Genomic DNA, 18,491 nt, shown 5'->3' with positions numbered 1-18,491 from the left:
AAACAATAACTGTGAAATGCATCTGATACTAAGGGCTAGTCTACACTAGAAGCGCTACAGCTATCCCATCGGCATAGCGGTGTTCACACCAGTGCTTAGTGTGGTGTAACTTATGTTGCTCAAGGGGGTGGCTAATTCAACCCCCTGAGCGACATAAGTTATACTGCCATAACCTGTAGTGTAGGCCAAGCCTTAAGAGTTGCGTGGAGGGAGGGACTTAACAAAATTTGTATTTGTATATTATTTTTCCAATATAGGTCACAATTATTTAGCTTCAAGTTAATGCAAATGATGATCACAGAGCATATAGGTAATAATTAATAACTTATATAAGAACATAAGAATGGCCCTACTGGGTCAGACCAAAGGTCCATCTAGCCCAGTATCTTGTCTTCTGACAGTGACCAGTGCCAGGTGCCCCAGAGGGAATGAACAAAACAGGTAATCATCAAGTGATCCACCCCCTGTCGCTCATTCCGAGCTTCCTGCCCATCCTGGCTAATAGTCATTGATGGACCTATCCTCCATGAATTTATCTAGTTCTTTTTTGAACCCTCTTATGGTCTTGGCTTTCACAACATCCTCTGGCAAGGAGTTCCACAGGTTGACTGTGTGTTGTGTGGAGAAATACTTCCTTTTATTTGTTTTAAACCTGCCTGTTAATTTCCTTTGGTGACCTCTAGTTCTTGTGTTATGAGAAGTAGTAAACAAGACTTCCTTATCTACTTTCTCTACACCAGTCATGATTTTATAGCGCTCAATCATATTTCCCCTTAGCCATCTCTTTTCCAAGCTGAAAAGTCCCACTCTTATTAATGTCTCCTCATATGGAAGCTGTTCCATACCCCTAATCATTTTTGTTGCCCTTTTCTGACCCTTTTCCCATACCAATATGTCTTTTTTGAGATGGGGCGACCACATCTGCACACAGTATTCAAGATGTGGTCATACCATGGATTTATATAGTGGCAATATGATATTTTCTGTCCTATTATTTATCCCTTTCTTTATTATTCCCAGCATTCTGTTCACTTTTTTGACTGCCTCTGCACATTGAGTGGATGTTTTCAGAGAACTATCCACAATGACTCCAAGATCTCTTTCTTTCTTATGACCGATCTTTTGTCTAGTTTTGATCTCTCAAAGAAGTCACTACATGTAAGAGATTAATCTCATAACAAATATATAGATTCATAGATTTTAATGCCATAAGGGACCATTACGTCATTTAGTTTGACCTCCTGCATAACACAGGCTGTATAATTTTACCAAGTTCCCCCTGCATTGTGCCAAATAATGTGTGTTTAACTGAAGCATGTCTTTATACAGATTTCATCATGGAGAGTCTGAATATTCAGGATACATACAGTCTAAAACTTGCGATAACCTTGCATACTGGGCAACAAAATACAACTTACTCATCATAGTTGATTTGATATTGATGGATGAAAACACAGGAATCTTTGGCAATAAAATATCCACTCAATACAATATCTTCAGTGGTACTGCAAGAAAACAAGGATACTAAAAAATCAACCAATACAAATTATTTGTAAAACACTCGGACAATAAGAACCCTTTGTCATTTCTTTGCGTTTTGTTCCTATCTTTCTTTTAATGAAAATGTTATTTATTTTCTTAAGCAACAAAGAAAAAATACAATATAAATCATAGTTACATCCTAATATAAAAATATGTATATTTAGGTGAATCAGATAAACCTTCTGTAAGCCAGTGAGAGCTGTTGAGTTCTTAGCACAGGGATCGGCAACCTTTGGCATGCGGCTTGCCAGGGTAAACACCCTGGTGGACCGGTCCGGTTTGTTTACCTGCCGCATCCGAAGGTTTGGCCGATCGCGGCTCCCACTGGCCACAGTTCACTGTCCCAGGCCAATGGGGGCTGTGGGAAGCGGCGCGGGCCGAGGGATGTGCTGGCCGCCGCTTCCCGCATCCCTCATTGGCCTGGAGCAGCGACCCGCGGCCAGTGGAACCTGCGATCAGCTGAACCTGCAGATGCGGCAGGTAAACAAACCAGGATGCTTACCCTGGCAAGCTGCGTGCCAAAGGTTGCCGATCCTTGGCTTAACAAATTTCAAAATCAGCCAGATGCCCATCTCTGGATTTAGGATCCTAACTTTAGGCTCCAGTTTTTATATTGGCCTAAATAATAATAAATAATAAAAAACTCTTAATATGGTGTAATATCTTTAAAAGCTACTATCATCATTATTATGGAAAATTATCGATGTAACAGTTTTTTACAATACAGACTGCAAACTTTTTACTAAATACTTACCAATGAGGAATCATGAAAGGCATCTAAGATGCATGTTGAACACTTCATAAATTAAAGCTTCAGTGTAGGGAACAGAAGACCTATCTTCAAATCCGGGCAGCCAGCTTGACCCAATTTTCTTATCTGCATGTGCAGAGACAAAAACGAATGTCAGTGAAAGATATCACACCATACTAAGAAATAGACTTTGATGAGTGTAACACTTTACAAGATGAAAACATGCATATTTCATATTTTCAAAGAGGCCTCAACCTGGCCTCTTGGACTGAATGGACAGAGCAACTAAGGATGAAAAAATGGAAATACATAAACCTGGCTGTAGAACTTACTAGTTGCAAAATAGTTATGACAGTAACAGCCCTAGTGCAGATGCAGTTATAGAAAGTGTTTTATACCCGTATAACTTATACGGGTATAAAGCTGAAGAAAAGTGCTCTGTGGCTCAAAAGCTTGTACCTTTCACCAACAGAAATTGGTCCAATAATATCTATCTATCTAGACACTTTTTAGACTCACTGAGCTTAGTAGCTTAGAGGCTGGTCTATGTGAAATGCATGTGATGTTTCCATTCCAGTTCCCAGTAGACTCCACATAACATAGGCATCACAGCTGGGATCAGAGAGGCTAAGCACTGAGGGCCTTGTTTCCTGAGTTGTGGAGTGACTCCTCTGAGCCAATGAGAGTTGAGGGCACTCCCGCCTAACAGGAGGTGCACAGCCCTGGTGATATGAACATGGGCCTCTATCTCTATTACTTGCTTTTTAGACAGTTGTCCATGTCAACAGTAACCAAATGTTTTAAATACCCCTATCAGGTTAGGCTTGAGACCATTATAAAGGTTCTGTGAAGAAGTTTCTTGTGGCTACTGCCTCAGCTACATTTTTGTTTCTAGTCCAGTAAAGGCTTTTCAATTCTAGCCACGTTGATCTGGCACGTTTCAGGGTAGCTAAATTAATTCATTGAAAACTAAATGAATTAAAACATCAGATTTAAAATACAGAGCAAACTGTAACAGAAAGTGTGTTTAAGAAAAGATCCCTGAGTAGTTTTTCCCCCTCATTGAGTGACTGAAAGTGCTGTGCTGCCTGTTTCTAAGACTGCCCAGCACTACCAAACTGGGGGGAGGATGGGTGGCTAAAATGAGCAACTTTTAGATATTATTTTTTTAACTATTTTGTCTATTGAAGCAATTTTGAACATTGTTACTGTAAATAGTTTGTCAGAACTTTTAAAAAGTATGTGAAACTAAAAACAAAAAATTCTAATTTTTTCAGAAAAATAATTGGCATTTTTTTTACCAGCTGTAGTAATGAATAGACTTGGAGCTGGCCTTCAGGATACAGGTGAATTTCACTCGACTTTATACAACCTGTTTCTCAAATCCGAATTATCTAAATTCGGATTAATCCCGTAGTGTAGACATACCCTGTGTGTCTGTCACTGTGGTACATGAGTACTTGGAAGCAATGTGGTTGGATATATCTTGAATGAGAGATTTATTCTATTCTGATTTATCCAATTTTTACGCTGGTGAAAATCCAGTGACTTCAGTGAACTCACACCTGATTTACAGTGGTGTGAGTGAATGATTTGTCATTTGGAAGTGGTTAATGTTTGATTTTAGAAGATTGTGCTTGCCTGAAATTTTTTGCTGATATTGATTTTAGATGAAAAACCTTTGCATATTTATGGTGGCAACTCAGTGGTAGCATGGTTATTAAATCTATTTTCCAAATTATTATTAAATGGGAACTGAAATGCCTCCTTTATATTTTGCAACAGTTATAGTTCTGTACATTAGTAATGGCAAATACACTGAAAAATCAAGGAAAACTTTAAAACAAAGCTGCTCTTGAGTGTTCCAGAATGTAATGTACTGCCAGGATGACAGAAGAGGTCTGTAGCTTCTAGCATTTAGCAGTAAAATTGTTCTAATGTTGTGTTTACACATTTTCATATCTTACCTTTGTTATATTCTAAGTTCTCAAATTCCACTGAACAAAAATATTCTGAATCACCAAAGAAACAAAATTTAAAGACTGGCCTTCCTAGAAATATTCTGTTGCTGTTTTGCAGTCTGAAAGCGGGTGCTGATACAAAAAATAAGCACCATAGATTCTACTTAGTTGTAATACACATTCGCTTGCATAGAGATCTTCTGTGTCTGTCCGTTAATCAACATTCATAAGTTTATCTGAGCCGAGAAAATGAAATGAGCCTATGTAACAATTGGTGAAAGAAAATCAAAGATATAATGTAGCTGAGAAGGGATTTTCTATTTTGATTTGGTTGCATGTACCAGGCTTGTGATACATTTTGTTAGTTTATGTGTTCTAGACTTGACTAGTCACAGCAAACAGCTTTGAAAGGTTGGACTAAAAGCCTTGATGTTATTTTAAATGGGAATTTTATCTTCTGTAATAAACAGCCTTAATATATAACGTAAAAATACAGAGATTTAAATCAACGTAAAAATACAGAGATTTAAATCTTACAAGATTGAGAGCAACTGGAATTAGGTCATTTGGAATAATTACAGATTACTAGAAATGAGAGGGGAAAAATGGTCCCTGGACAGGACTGGCATGGGGGAAGTCACCTTTGCCCCTTTCCTGCTCCTACAATGAGCAAAGGTCTGGCGGACCTGAGTACTAAGCCCACCTTTTTCCCTTTTGCATTGAAATTACTCTTTTTTTTAAAACTGTGTGGACAGTGATCTTTGAGGCTCTGATAGGGGCATGGAGGACACCCCCTTGTGGAAAGAAGAAATACAGTTACATTTGGCTGCATGAGTGGTCTGACTGGTAGTACAGTATGCTGTCTCATGGCAGAGCCCGGTCTGAGAGCCACATTAGGGCTTCTAGTCAGGGTAACCGAGCAGAGTCGTTCTTTGCTTCTGAGGAAGGCTAAAGCTATTTATCTATGATGTTTTGAGTACTGCTACATAGAGGGTAGAGCCAGGGACTGTGGGATTCAATATTGAGTAAAATGGCTGCCCAGAATGAAGTTTTCTGTGAAAACCCAATGACTCAATTTGTAACTGCCCAGTAATACTGATTGTCAGTTTAGGAATATGCTTGGGGTTGGGTTAGGGTCAGGGAGGGATAGCCCTGCTCACCTGCTGGAAACCTTGGGGCCACCCACCCACTGATGGTGACCACCTCCACTAGAACAATATCATGCAAGGCCTTTGCTTGCACAGAGCTAAGCACACTGTGCTCCCATGGGCCTCAGAGAGGCACTCAGCACTTTTTCTGAAGCAACTAACTAAGAGCATTAAGAAAAGAAAAGAAAAGAAAAGAAAAGAAAAGGGAGTCAGATTTCATTGGTATTTTTGTCATGTATCTTCTGTAGATTTCCACAGTTTAGCTGTCACATAGCCTATTTACTTTAAAGATGAAACACACAACAGAGTTGATGTAGTCTGCAGAACATTTATAAAATCTCAGTTTCCAGTGTGGTTTAATTTGAGTTTGAGGGGGAACAAAGAAAAAAAACAGGTGTAGAATGGAACTGGATTAACTGTTAAATTGCTCAAATAATATTGAGGAATTAAGACACTTATACAAACCTCTCTGAACCTTTTTTGGGCTGGAAATCAAGCTAGGAGTCTCACACGAACTGAAGGAACAGGCACAATCACATTCTCACTAATAATGTCAATGGGAATTTTGCCACTGATGTCATTGGGATAAGGATCAGGCCATTGGAATAGGCCCTTGAGTGCTTCTGCTTTCCATGTCAGCCAAATTGTAAATTAATGTCTCCTAGAAATACATTTAATTTTGCTTTAATAAGACAGTTATTGTCCTGTAACCTAATAAATGCCAATTGACTGTTAAATTAATTGAACTTTAATAAATTAATGTAATGGATTTAAAACTCCATTGTCATGACCATCTTGAAGCTACATAGCGCTCTTCCTCAGGTCTCTTACTTTTTAATCATACATTTATTGACATTAGAGATGTTTAGGGTTTGTTTGCACAGCACTGGAATTTAGAAACAAAATGTATAACTTTAAAAATTACAAGACATTCTAAACTGCACTTGCATTGAGGTAAAAACTAGTAAAACATTTTTTCTAAATGAAGGGATCGCTCGTCAAATGTATTTCAGTTTTGTAAACTATTCATGCCAGAGCTCTAATTCTAGAAATATACAATACTTAAGAAAATATGATTAATCCAACAGTACCACCAATAAGAAACAAGTTGTTATTAAAAAAAGCAATTTAACTTTTAAAGGTTATAAATACAAATATACATACTGTGATACAGAATCCTATCCATCAATTTTACCCAATCTGACCATTATTTTTCCTCAGAATTATTAAAGTGCAGTCTGTACTTTCTTTACAATCCATGCATTTCATTAAAAAAGTTACTCCTGAAGCTATTCTGCTTCTTTTTTTTTTTTTTTTTTTATGGTAGAATCTGTTTTGGAAAAAAAAAATCCTTTCAAAGATTTTGTTTATGGAGTGTAGTGATGATGGTGGGTGGATGGGTATTTTGCAGCCAGTTCTGCGTGGAGCTCCTGCAGCAGTTTGAGGCTGGAATGAAGAACTTTCAGACACTCTTGTGCTTCCAAATTTCAGGGGAGGAGCGACGAGGATGAGTTTGATGTTGGAGAAGCAAGCACTAAATTATAGATGATGGAGAATGTAATTCACACAGCTATGTGTAAAACATCAGTGTGTTTTCTGAAAAAAGCTTCAAAGAACATGTGAGGCTGCTGCTAAAACCTTTCCCCTCAAAGGAATCACTCTGACTATACAGCAAATGCATTACTCCACAGGAGAGTTTGGAGTTTCAGCTTCTCTTTTTGTACTCTGCCTCCTATTCTCTCTTCTCCTCAGATTCTTATAGTGCTCTCATTACTGTAGATTAGACTCTGAGCAAATTCCAGTAGTGCATAAGGAATGTGACTACACCCCCCCCCCCACTGCATTCCCCCACTACCACCACCACACCTACCTCCTTGCTGTTTATTCTTTCACACATCCTCTTCCCAGGGACTTAAGTGTATGCTATGTTGTGTAGAGTTATTTTCACACCCTCTTTTCCTTCCTATCTCTTGCTCCTCACAAATCTGTGTTCTAAACATTTTCATGACAACTAGATGAGAACTGCAAATATCCCAGTGAATCCATAACATATGGATTTAGAAATAACATCATGCATTGCTAAATTGTCCTTTATTTGTTAGCCATTCCCTCTCTTATGCAAAGAGCACTAGAAAGGACAGGGAGGTATGGAGAGAAAGCATGAAAAAAATTAACCCATACTGAATATTACAAAGCATAGCAAAGTTTTAAATAAAGAGGCTTGCTCTTTTCATATAAAAATGTGATACCTTTTGAATGAACCAACAAAACACTATATTATACAAGATTTGTAGTTAATACAATAAGCAAATTATGAATATTATTTATAGTTTGTACAGCAATAACACTTCATAGACAGACACTGTAATCCTTCTGTCCCTTCTATGCTCTCTCTCTTTTAGGCAGGGTCCATAGGGTTATGTGAAAGTACATATCTAGTGTAGTAACATATCATGTCTGCATAGCTGAATATTTGTCCTGAATTCCTCTTGGTCTGCCAGGGTCACTGCATTGCCATGAAATTCTGCCCTCTGCTTTTGCGGTGTGATTTGGGGTATAAGGGTGCTATTCGAGGTAAGGTTACTTCACCTTCTTTCACTGGAGTGAATTGCCCTGGCTTTAGTGGAGCTACACTGATTCACAACAACTGAGGATCTGGCCCTTGTCCTTCCCTTCAAATACCAACATAACTCTTTCCCTCCCTACTTATCTGATACAGCCTCTTATCTTCCCCACAGCCTTTCTGCTCCACCAGTGAATGCCAGCCTCAATGCCCTGTTCATCCATTTCCACCACAAACATCTCTGTGCCTCCTATCATGAAGCCCCTTGCTCCTGGAATAAACTCTTTTCTCTCATCTGCCAAGCTACTTCCTTCTCTTTTAAATCCTCAGTGAAGAAAAAATACCTACTTATTTTGTAATGTCTACAATAAATGGCTTAATTATATATGCTCTTTCATGTATTTATTTTCCTTATTTTATATACAGTATGTTGACAAATTGGAGAGGGCTCAAAGAAGAGCCACTAGAATGATTAATGAATTGGAAAACATGCCTTTATAGTGACAGACTCAAAGAGCTCAATCTATGTAGCTAAACAAAGAGAAGGTTCAGGGGTGATTTGATCACAGCCCAGAAGCACTACACAGGGAATAAAATAATTAATAATGGGCTTCTCCATCTAATAGACAAAGGTATAACAAGGGCAATGGGTGGAAGTTTAAGCTAACCAATTTCAGACTGGAAACAAAGTGTAGATTTTTAACAGTGAGGGTAATTAATCATTGGAACGATTTACCAAGGGGCATAGTGGAGTCTCCATTGCTGGCAATTTTAAAATCAAGATTGGATGTTTATATAAAAGATCTGCTCTGGTTCAAACAGGAATTAATTCAGGAATAGCCTATGTTCTGTGTTATGCAGGAGGTCAGACTAGATGATGAGAGTGGTCCTTCTGGCCTTATCTATAAATCTATATGAAATAGCAACAACTAACAGAACCACCAAGCTGCACACACAGCTATTCTGAGTACCCACAGTGAACAGAATCTGTCTCTCCTCTTTCTGTGTTAGCAAAGTGGGGAACCCCAGTATAAATGGGCCACTAGCTGCCAATACCATTTCAGCCTTGTATCATCTAACTCTGCTGGCAATAATCTATGACAAAATGCTCACAACACTTATTTTGCCTTGATTTAGTGAGAGCCTCACTCTATTCAATTTGTCTGCAAGCAAGTGGTGAGAATGTAGGTTAACACATTTCTGTCATGTAGTGGGGCGGCTGCCCCACTCCCTGAGATTATGGGCTGCGGCAGGCCAGTGGGCCTGTGCAGATGCACAGCCAATCAGAGAAGGGCTTACTGGGAGCCAATCAGGGCCCAGGTTGGAGACAGCCAATCAGGGCCAGGCTCAGCCCTATAAAAGGCTGCACAGGGAGAGAGCAGTCAGTCTGTCTCAGGCCTTCAAGAGGGGAAGGTCTATCTCCAAACTGGGAGACTAGCACTGTGGACAGAGCAGTGCTGGCCAGGCTCAGGGAGCAGAGGGAAGCTCTAGCCTGAGGCCTGCCAGGCTGCAGGCCCTGAGTGGAAGGGCCTAGCGGGTACAAGGGGCCATAGGGGAAGCGGCCCAGGGAAGCGGACAGATGAGGGGAGAGTAGGACGACAGCGAGGTTGCCGCCAGAGGGTCCCTGGGTCGGGACCCAGAGTAGAGGGTGGGCCTGGGTCCCCCCCCTACCCCCTTGCAGTACATCTAGCCATTGGCTGTAGGGAGTGGCCAATACAGACCACGCCAGATCCCTGATGGGAGGGATTAGACTTTGGGGTGTGTGGTTGACTGCGGTGGCTGGACAAGGAGACTGCTGATTGACACCCCCCCCCCCCCCGGAAGGGGGTGAGGAAAGACAGAGGGGGCACTGCCAGAGGGCAGTGGTCCTGAAGAGGACGCTGCGAGTTGGTGAGCGACGAGGGCGAGATGACGGTCAGTACACCACTAGGAGGGGGCGCTCCACTGGACTAAGCTAATTCCTGGAACAACCAGTAGGAGGCGCTACGGTGGTGAGTCCCAACCCCGTTACATGTCACAACCCATGAATCTCAAATCCAGGCCTGCAAGATTCATGGGAGCTGCCATGCTTCAAGCCTCTCTGTGGCAGCCTGCTGGCAACAGCTTACCTGAGACCCATGAAGACCAGCCCCAGTGTGAGGCTCCACCCCTGATGTCCAATTGGCCAACTTCCCAGAGCAGTTGATTGGCCTGACTTAAGCCAGCAGTAGGAATAAAAAGCTGTCTGAACAACTGGGCTCCACCCTCTTTTGGACTGTGTGCTTCCTGTCACCTGCTCCTGCTTCTCCAGCTTGCTCTCCTAGCATTCAGATCTGGCCTGACTCCTGGTGGCGGAATTATGGTTCCTGACCTCTGAATCATCTCCTGCTTCTGACCTCCCAGTATCCCGACCCAGCTGAATCTTGACTCCAGTCTCATGACTGTGGACTCTGGCTCTGATTATTAGGTCTGGCTGCCCACAACCCAGCTGTGACAATTTCCTGTTTTAGTTTTGTTTCCCCAATTAATAGTACATTAGACAAAACACTTATGTTAATGAGTTTTTGAACTCATGTACAATGTTCTAACATACATTGTACACACAGATATGTCCTGAACATGGCAAGAGATCTTATGCAGACATATAGGTCCTTTGTAGTATTCCACACATACATAAAACATGAGACAAATTTACTGAGCCAAGAAATACAGGAGTATGGCCTAACTTGTTGAGGTTAATCAATCAGGTAATTATTAATAATACAAATCAGCCTGAACCAAATGTTCTAATCTGAGCAACACTGAACTTTAAATCAGAATTCAAATCGGTAACAAACCCCAATCTGAATTTTGTGATTAGGGTTTACCTCTGCAATATCTCAAATGGGAACCCAGAATCCAAACACTGCCAAATTTTGAGATTATTCAAAATCTGTACCTGAACCTGGATAAAGTGTTGTGGCTTTGCCTCATTTCAAATTATTATTGTTTGATTGTTAGGAGTTATGAGAGACAAGGTTATATCCATATTTAGAAAGACTGTGGTGCCCTCTGATGTTTGCTTTTTGAAACTACCCAGAGAGATTTATTTAATGTGTGTTTGCTCAATTTAGAAACTATGCTCAGTCACCAATGTCTCTGAGCACATATATTCGGTTAAACACAATACTTTATTTTTTTTCAACAAGCAGTCATTCCGACACACCAGACTCTGACATTTAAATCTGGGAACTGTTAGCTGGGATTCCTAATCTGATTTCAGTTGTTGTAGTTGCTCATGGAGAGAAAAAGGGCCTCCCAAATTCACCTCTGCCTCAGTCAGAGCAGAGGTGAACCCTGACCTCAAACTACAGGAGGTGATGATCTGACCATGACATTTGTAATTTTCACCCCCCATAGTCACCAAATCTTATCCAAAAGCAACCCCCAGGGTGTGCCCATCTGAATGCATAAAGCCAGAAATCATCTTTGGAATGACATGGTGGTCACTATTATGATCTAATCCTGATTCTATCCTCACATTTGTGGTGCTGTTGTAGTCATATTGGTCCCACCATATTATGAAGACAAGTTGCATGATCTTTTATTTTACCAACTTCTGTTGATGAAAGAGAAAAGCTTTCAAACTACACAGAGCTCTTTTTCAGGTGTGGGAAAATTATTCCATGTCTCAGCTAAATACAATTGTTTAACACAAGTAGTTGGGAGACAGACCTGTCCTCGCTTACAGACAAACCCCCAACCTGAAGCAAATACTCACCAGCAACCACACATCACTGAACAAAAACACTGACCCAGGAACCTATCCTTGCAAAAAAGCCCGATGCCAACTCTGTTCACATATCTATTCAAGTGACATCATCATAGGACTAATCCCATCAGCCATACCATCAGGGGCTCATTCACCTGCACATCTACCAATGTGATATATGCCATCATGTGCCAGCAATGCCCCTCTGCCATGTACATTGGCCAAACCGGACAGTCTCTATGCAAAAGAATTAATGGACACAAAGCTGACATCAGGAATCATAATACTCAAAAACCAGTGGGAGAACACTTTAACCTGTCTGGTCATTCAATGACAGACTTGCGGGTGGCTATTTTACAACAGAAAAGCTTCAAAATTAGACTCCAATGAGAGACTGCTGAGCTGGAATTGATATGCAAACTAGATACAATCAATTTAGGATTGAATAAGGACTGGGAATGGCTGAGCCATTACAAACATTGAATCTATCTCCCCATGTAAGTATTCTCACACTTCTTATCAACCTGTCTGTACTGGGCTATCTAGATTATCACTTCAGAAGTTTTTTTCTCTTACCGACTCTGAGAGGCCAATTAAGTAAGACAACTCCCACCTGTTCATGCTCTCTGTATGTGTGTGTGTGTGTGTGTATATATCCTCAATATATGTTCCATTCTATATGCATCTGAAGAAGTGGGCTGTAGTCCACGAAAGCTTATGCTCTAATAAATTTGTTAGTCTCTAAGGTGCCACAAGTACTCCTGTTCTTTTTACAAGTAGTTAACACATTTTAAGGGACCATTCAAGATGAAGTGGCCTGTTAACACCCCTACAGTCATAGGTCCAAACAAAAAAAAAAAGACTTGTGAAACCTTTAAGAAACAAACCTTTAGCCTCCGCACTAGAGGACAGCTATGCAGTCCCTGAAATCCAATCACCAGATAGTGATCAAATCAGCAGACAAAGGGGGTGCTACCTCAATGAGGCCAACCAGAAATTCTCCAACACCTACTATAAAGGACTCAGGATCCCACACTACAATTCACCCAGCACTTTAAGGATATCATGAAATCCTCCCCCAAACATTACTCCAAGAAAAAATCCTACAATCTCATCCCCACAAACCCATCCCAGGGATCTTCTATATGCTTCCCAAGATACACAAACAAGGAAACGCAGGTAGATCCATCATATCTGGCTCTTACTGAAAGAATATCAGGACTCATAGACACCGTCCTCAAACTACTCTCACACACACACAAGGAGCCAGCTTTCTTCAGGACACAACCGACTTCCTCCAGAAACTCTGCAATATTATCAATCTCCCTCAGAATGCCATCCTTGCCACTAGGGATGCCACCTCCATATACGCCAACATCCCTCACAATGGTGGCATTGATTCCTGCCTCACATATCTCAGAGACAATGGACAACACTCAGCTATTCCCCCCAACACATCATTAAACTCATCCATTTTATCCTCACGCATAATAATTTTACGTTCAACAACTAACACTTTGGCCAAACTATGGGAACAGCCATGGATTTGAGGATGCTTTCCAATATGCCAACTTCTTCATGGGCCACCTTGAGGAAGATTTTCTGGACAAATGCACCACAAAACCAATGATATACCACCACCCATTCATCAAACTCTCTCTAGAACACTCCTGCAGCAACATCAGTTTCCTGGATGCTACAATCAGCTTCAATGATGGAACCCTATTCAGACAACTGTATAAAAGAATACCACAGATCACCACACTTACCTCCACAGATCCAATAACTACCTCAGTCACACCAAGAAATCTGTTATCTACAGCCAGGCCCTCAGATACCACAGACTATGATACCAGGAGAAAATCCGGGAGCACACCTTTACACACTTAAAACTGCCTTCACCAAACAAGGATGTTCAACCAGAGAAGTAGATCACATCATGGAATTGGCTACCCTAAAACCCTGAGAGAACCTGCTTTAACATGGGGGGGGGGGGGAGGGGAACCTCTGACCACACATCCTTAGTTGTCTCCTGCCACCTCCCCTGGAACCTAATTATAACTTATACTTGATGTATAGCAAGTATACATGTATATAGCACTCTGATCTCACTTCCACCAGTTTTACATGTGTTGTTACGTTGAAGTTAATGTAGTTACACTGTAACTCAGTACTGCCAACTCCAAACATTCTAATACCATGAGCCAGATAAAAAAAAAAAATTAACATGTCAAATTTGGGGTTCTTTCTTCTTGCCTTCTGGGTTTTATGCCCTTAGGATTCACATTTTTAAGCTTTTCTCTGCAACCATGAGGGTTAGAAACTTACATTTATTATAAAATGAGAGCTGCATTCTCATGTAATAATAGCATTCCAGGATCTAAGTCTAAAATAAAATACCAAATATCACGAGACACACAATAAAGTCAAGAGAGTTGGCAACAGTGTGGGAGTGTGGCTGCAGAGACCAAATGTGATCCCCCATCTTGGAAGGCAGGGTCTGGATTGCAAGGATAGATCAGCAAACTGCAGATGGTACCAGTCAGTAGGTGCTAGTTGCTGTAATATAAAATTTTTGAATAAAGGAATAATTGTTAAATATAAATTCTCATTGCTTTAATGCAAATGGGATCCCTGCTGACTGAGGCTGTCTGGAAGTGGCCATGAATAAGCACATCTGTCAGGTATCCTGGCTCCATCCACTACACCAATTGCCTCAAAGACCTCCCCTGTAGCCCAGTGGGGGAGGGCTTTTTAGATTGCTTGAACCACTGTGCCTTCCTTTCAAGCAGACATTTTCACCACAGTGGTCTTGCAGCTTGGCATCTACTATAGTGAAAATCAAGCCCGAGGCATTGCTTTTATAGGCCTGACATGGCATTATTTTATGTATTTTTTCTCTATGTTATATGATGTATTTCTCTTTCCCTGAACTCATGTCCTATTACCTTAATATTTAATATTGATCTTTTTTTAATTGGCTGTGCTGAAAATGATGTAGTATGAAGAGACTGCTGGGAAATTGATAATTTTTGCTTCATAGAGCTTTTCACAAGGAAAAGGAATGAAATTAGCCTCATCGCTTTATTGTTTTTTGTCAACATTTGATCAGGCTCATGTGCTAAAAGCTTTGTCCTCAAATTCTGATATTATTGCTGACCAAGATGCAGATGGGTTTGGGGTGATGCCATTAACATTCATCTCCTAAAAATATGTTGTGGGGTGAATACTTAACCCTAGGAGTTTTTACATATAGTGAAGCATTTGACTCCATAACTAATAAACCACTTCATCGTCATCATCATCAATGTTCCTATTACACCTCCGGCATTTAGGACAGTGACGATGCTCCTCCACTCCTGTCTGTTTCTGGCAAGTCTTTCAATGGTTCCCCAGCTGTCTCCCAGGTTTTTCAGCTTGGCTTACACACCTCTTCACCATGTTGTTTTCAGGTGGCCTCGTTTTTGCTTGCCTTCAGGTGTCCATCTTATTACTACTCTGGTGATGAAATCAGTTTCCATCCAAAGCACATGACCGATCCATCTCCAACGCCTCCTGGCAATGATGGTGCTCAGATCCTCTTGGCTGCACTGTGTCAATAGATTGTGGTTTGAGATTGTTCTGGCCAAAAGATACGGAGGATTTTTCTGAGGCAGGTTGTATGGAATAAAGACAGTTTGGACATGTCATACTTTCTCATTCCCCAGCATTCTACACTATAAAGTAGTGTTGAAAGTATGCAGCCCTGATAAATCTTGAGTTTGGTTTTGGTGTTGTATTTTGATGATTTCCAGACTGTATTTAAGCTCCTGAAGGTGTTTCTGGCTTTATTGATTTTGTTCCGGATGTCCTGGCTTGTTCCACCATCCTGGCTGATGGTGCTGCCCAAGTATGTGAATGTTTCTACCTTGGTGAGAACATAATCGTATCTGTGATGGTGAGGCAATATTAAAAGTCATGGTATCTGTCTTATTGCGGTTGCTCTTCAGTCCAATTTGCTGACTGAATGCATTGAGTTGAATTGGTTTTTTGTATATGGTATTGGGTGTGTGATAGTAGAGTGACATCATCTGCGAAGTTCAGGTCTTCAAGGGATGAGAAGAGTGTCCATTTAATGCTTCTTGGCATGTCTTCTGTTGTACGCCGCATTACCCAGTCGATGGCAACGTTGAAGAGGATTGCAGACATGACAGACCCCTGACGTACTCCTGTTTTGACTTCAAAACTGAGCTCACTGTGATCAACACTGCATGTAAAGTTGAAATAGAAGCTTTTGATGACATTGATTATAGGGAAAGAAATTCCATATGTTCTCAGAATGCGCCATAGGCTGGTCCTGTGAATGCTATCAAAAGCCTTCTCAAAATCTATGAAATTTATGTAGAGTTGCCATTGCCATTCTAAGCACTTCTCTATTAAGTTTCGTAGAGTGAAGATCTGGTCTGTGCATCCACACCTTTCCAAAAACCAGCCTGCTCTTTTCTGAGAAGTCTATCAATTGCCTCTGATATAAGCTGGACTATGATCTTAAACAATACTTTGCTTGGCACAAATAAAAATGTGATACCATGCTAGTTATTGCAATCGCTGAGACTTCCTTTCTTTGGTATCTTCACTATGACCCCATTGGTCCACTCATCTGGCACTTTTTCTGTTTCCCAGATTGATGTAAATAGAGGGGCCAGGATAGAAGCTGCTAAATTATGATTTACTTTGAACAATTCTGCATTCAAGTTATCCTTGCCAGGAGCTTTCCCATTTTTTAAGGATTTAATAGTTTGAATGATCTCTTCCTTAGTTGGAGTGTCTGTGTTGTTGTGAAGATCTTCTTCTGCCTCCTGGATGTTTGCTTCTCTTTACGTGGCTTCCTGTTCAGCAATTCTTTGAAATGCTCTGTCCAGCGCATTTCTTGTTCTTTTTCGGTTGTTAGTAGATGTCCTTGTTTGTTCCTGAGGAGAGTGTTTGTTGGTGTCTGCCGTTTACCACTGATAAGCTGCGTCATTTTGTAGATGGTTCCTTGTTCACCATGAGCAGCTGCATCCTCTGCTTGTGTTGCCAGTTTATCAATATAATGCCGTTTGTCCACTCTCACAAGGCGTTTGACCTCCCAGTGTGTCTTGCTATATTGCTCATGGTATTTGTCCTTTAGCTTCTGGGATTTTGTGTCTATAACCTTTTTCTTCAGGGCTCGTCTGGTTTCTATGGCGTTCCATGTGCTGGGTGTAATCCACTCCTTCCGTATCTTCTGCTTGTAGCCTAGACAGGCTTCACTGCTCTGTTTATAAATTGCTGTTACTCTCTCCCACTTCTTGTTGATCTCCTCATCTGCATTCCCCTCCTGTTCAGCAGGGTCTGCAAGTGCTTGAAACCTGATCTTTAACTGCAGATTGAAGGCTTTCTGTATTTTAGGGGACTTTAGCTTGTCAATGTCATAATATCTATGTCCCTTTTTTGGTGGACCCACATATCTCAGTTTTAGTTTGATGGAGCCTGTCACAAGGTGGTGGTTGCTGCCAACATCTGCACCCCTTCTCACTTTTTCACTTCTGTCAGTGAGCGTCACCATTTGCCATTGATCATGATATGGTCAATCTGGTTCTTATCTCTGCCAATTGGAGAACACCATGTCAGCTTGTGAATTTCACGATGTTCAAATAGGGTTCCGCCAATGACTAGGTCATTCATATTACAGAAATCAGCAAGCCTTTCTCCGTTTTCATTCATGGTGTCACATCCATGTCTTCCCATTGCTCTGTCATTGTTTGGGTTGTCCTTACCGACCTTGGCATTCAGGTCTCCCATGATGATAATTAGGTCGTGGTGTGGTACTCTCTCTAACTCCGCCTGTAGTGCAAGGTAGAATTTGTGCTTTACTTCTTCATCACTGTCATTTGTTGGAGCATAGCATTGAATAAGGGTGATATTATGTTTCCCTTTCAGTCTGGCTCTCAGAGACAGTTGAGACAGTTGAGAATAGTCAGAAGTAAGGGGCTCCTTAGAATCCAAAGGCCTGGTTCAGAGCCCACCAAAGTCAATGTAAAGGCCACAAGGGCCTAAATCTCCTCCCATACTAGTTCCATTGAGGTCTGTGGCATTTCATTAGCATAAAGTAGTGTAAGGGAGAGAAGACTCAAGCCTTAATGTTATTCACAACCTAATAACAAAAAGAGCAATAATCTGTCTCAGGCCAGTGAGTTTTTGGCTTCCTCACTCGTAGCTCAGTCCATTGACATCACTTTCATGAAACCAAAATTCTGTGAGTGCAGCAGGAAACGTGAGAATTGCATTCAGTTCAGTTAGCAGTACAGGTCTGTCGCATCTTACGCTGGGGTTACGTTCCACAGTCAGCGCGTAAAGCGAAAATCATGTATAGTCAAAATTACATTTAGTGTAATGGCGGGTGGAATCGTCCGCACTACAGGTACAGTATTAAAATTATTTGTCTCTTTCTTTTGTTTTTGCCGACCGCGTAAAGCTGAAATCGCGCATGTTAAATGTGCATAAGATGCGACAGACCTGTATTAATTCCCACCAACTCATATCGCTATTGGAAGGAAACCAGCAGTCCAGATACTACGCAAACCAAAGATATACTACAAGAATTTGAATCCCTTTATGTTAATTTATACACATCCTCCCTAATAAGAGAGAGTCCTATGAAGGTAAAGTCTCTGAGACCGAAAAGCAGCTGGTGCAGGATGGGGTAGAATAAGTGCCCGAGAACAGAAGTGGGCGGTTCCACTCTCATGCTCCAGCCACTTCAGCAGGACAGAGCTGCTCTTGTTTTTTTTTTAAT

At 41.0% G+C, this 18,491-nt stretch overlaps 1 protein-coding gene across 4 annotated transcripts in view; it reads right to left on the bottom strand.

Annotated features, from left to right (window-relative positions):
- LOC101932249 (cytochrome P450 1A5-like) overlaps window positions 1-18,491 on the bottom strand; it is a 68,353-nt gene that overhangs the window by 33,602 nt on the left and 16,260 nt on the right. Inside the window, exons 1-4 of one of the 4 annotated variants that reach the window (XM_065549404.1) lie at window positions 7,273-7,332; window positions 5,868-6,063; window positions 2,297-2,419; window positions 1,419-1,505 (exon numbers count right to left, since the gene is read on the bottom strand). The gene's annotated coding sequence lies outside the window, so the exon portion shown is untranslated. Of the gene's footprint in view, window positions 1-1,418; window positions 1,506-2,296; window positions 2,420-5,867; window positions 6,064-6,566; window positions 7,192-7,272; window positions 7,333-18,491 lie in introns of those variants that run through there. The other 3 variants (XM_065549405.1, XM_042850591.2, XM_005297746.3) reach the window with 3 other exon arrangements.

The sequence above is a fragment of the Chrysemys picta genome, chromosome 6 (genome assembly GCF_011386835.1).
Source record: "Chrysemys picta bellii isolate R12L10 chromosome 6, ASM1138683v2, whole genome shotgun sequence".
Classification (NCBI taxonomy): Eukaryota; Metazoa; Chordata; order Testudines; family Emydidae; genus Chrysemys; species Chrysemys picta.
The sequence above is the reverse complement of the archived record's forward strand: the minus strand, read 5'-3'. Positions and strand labels throughout refer to the sequence as shown.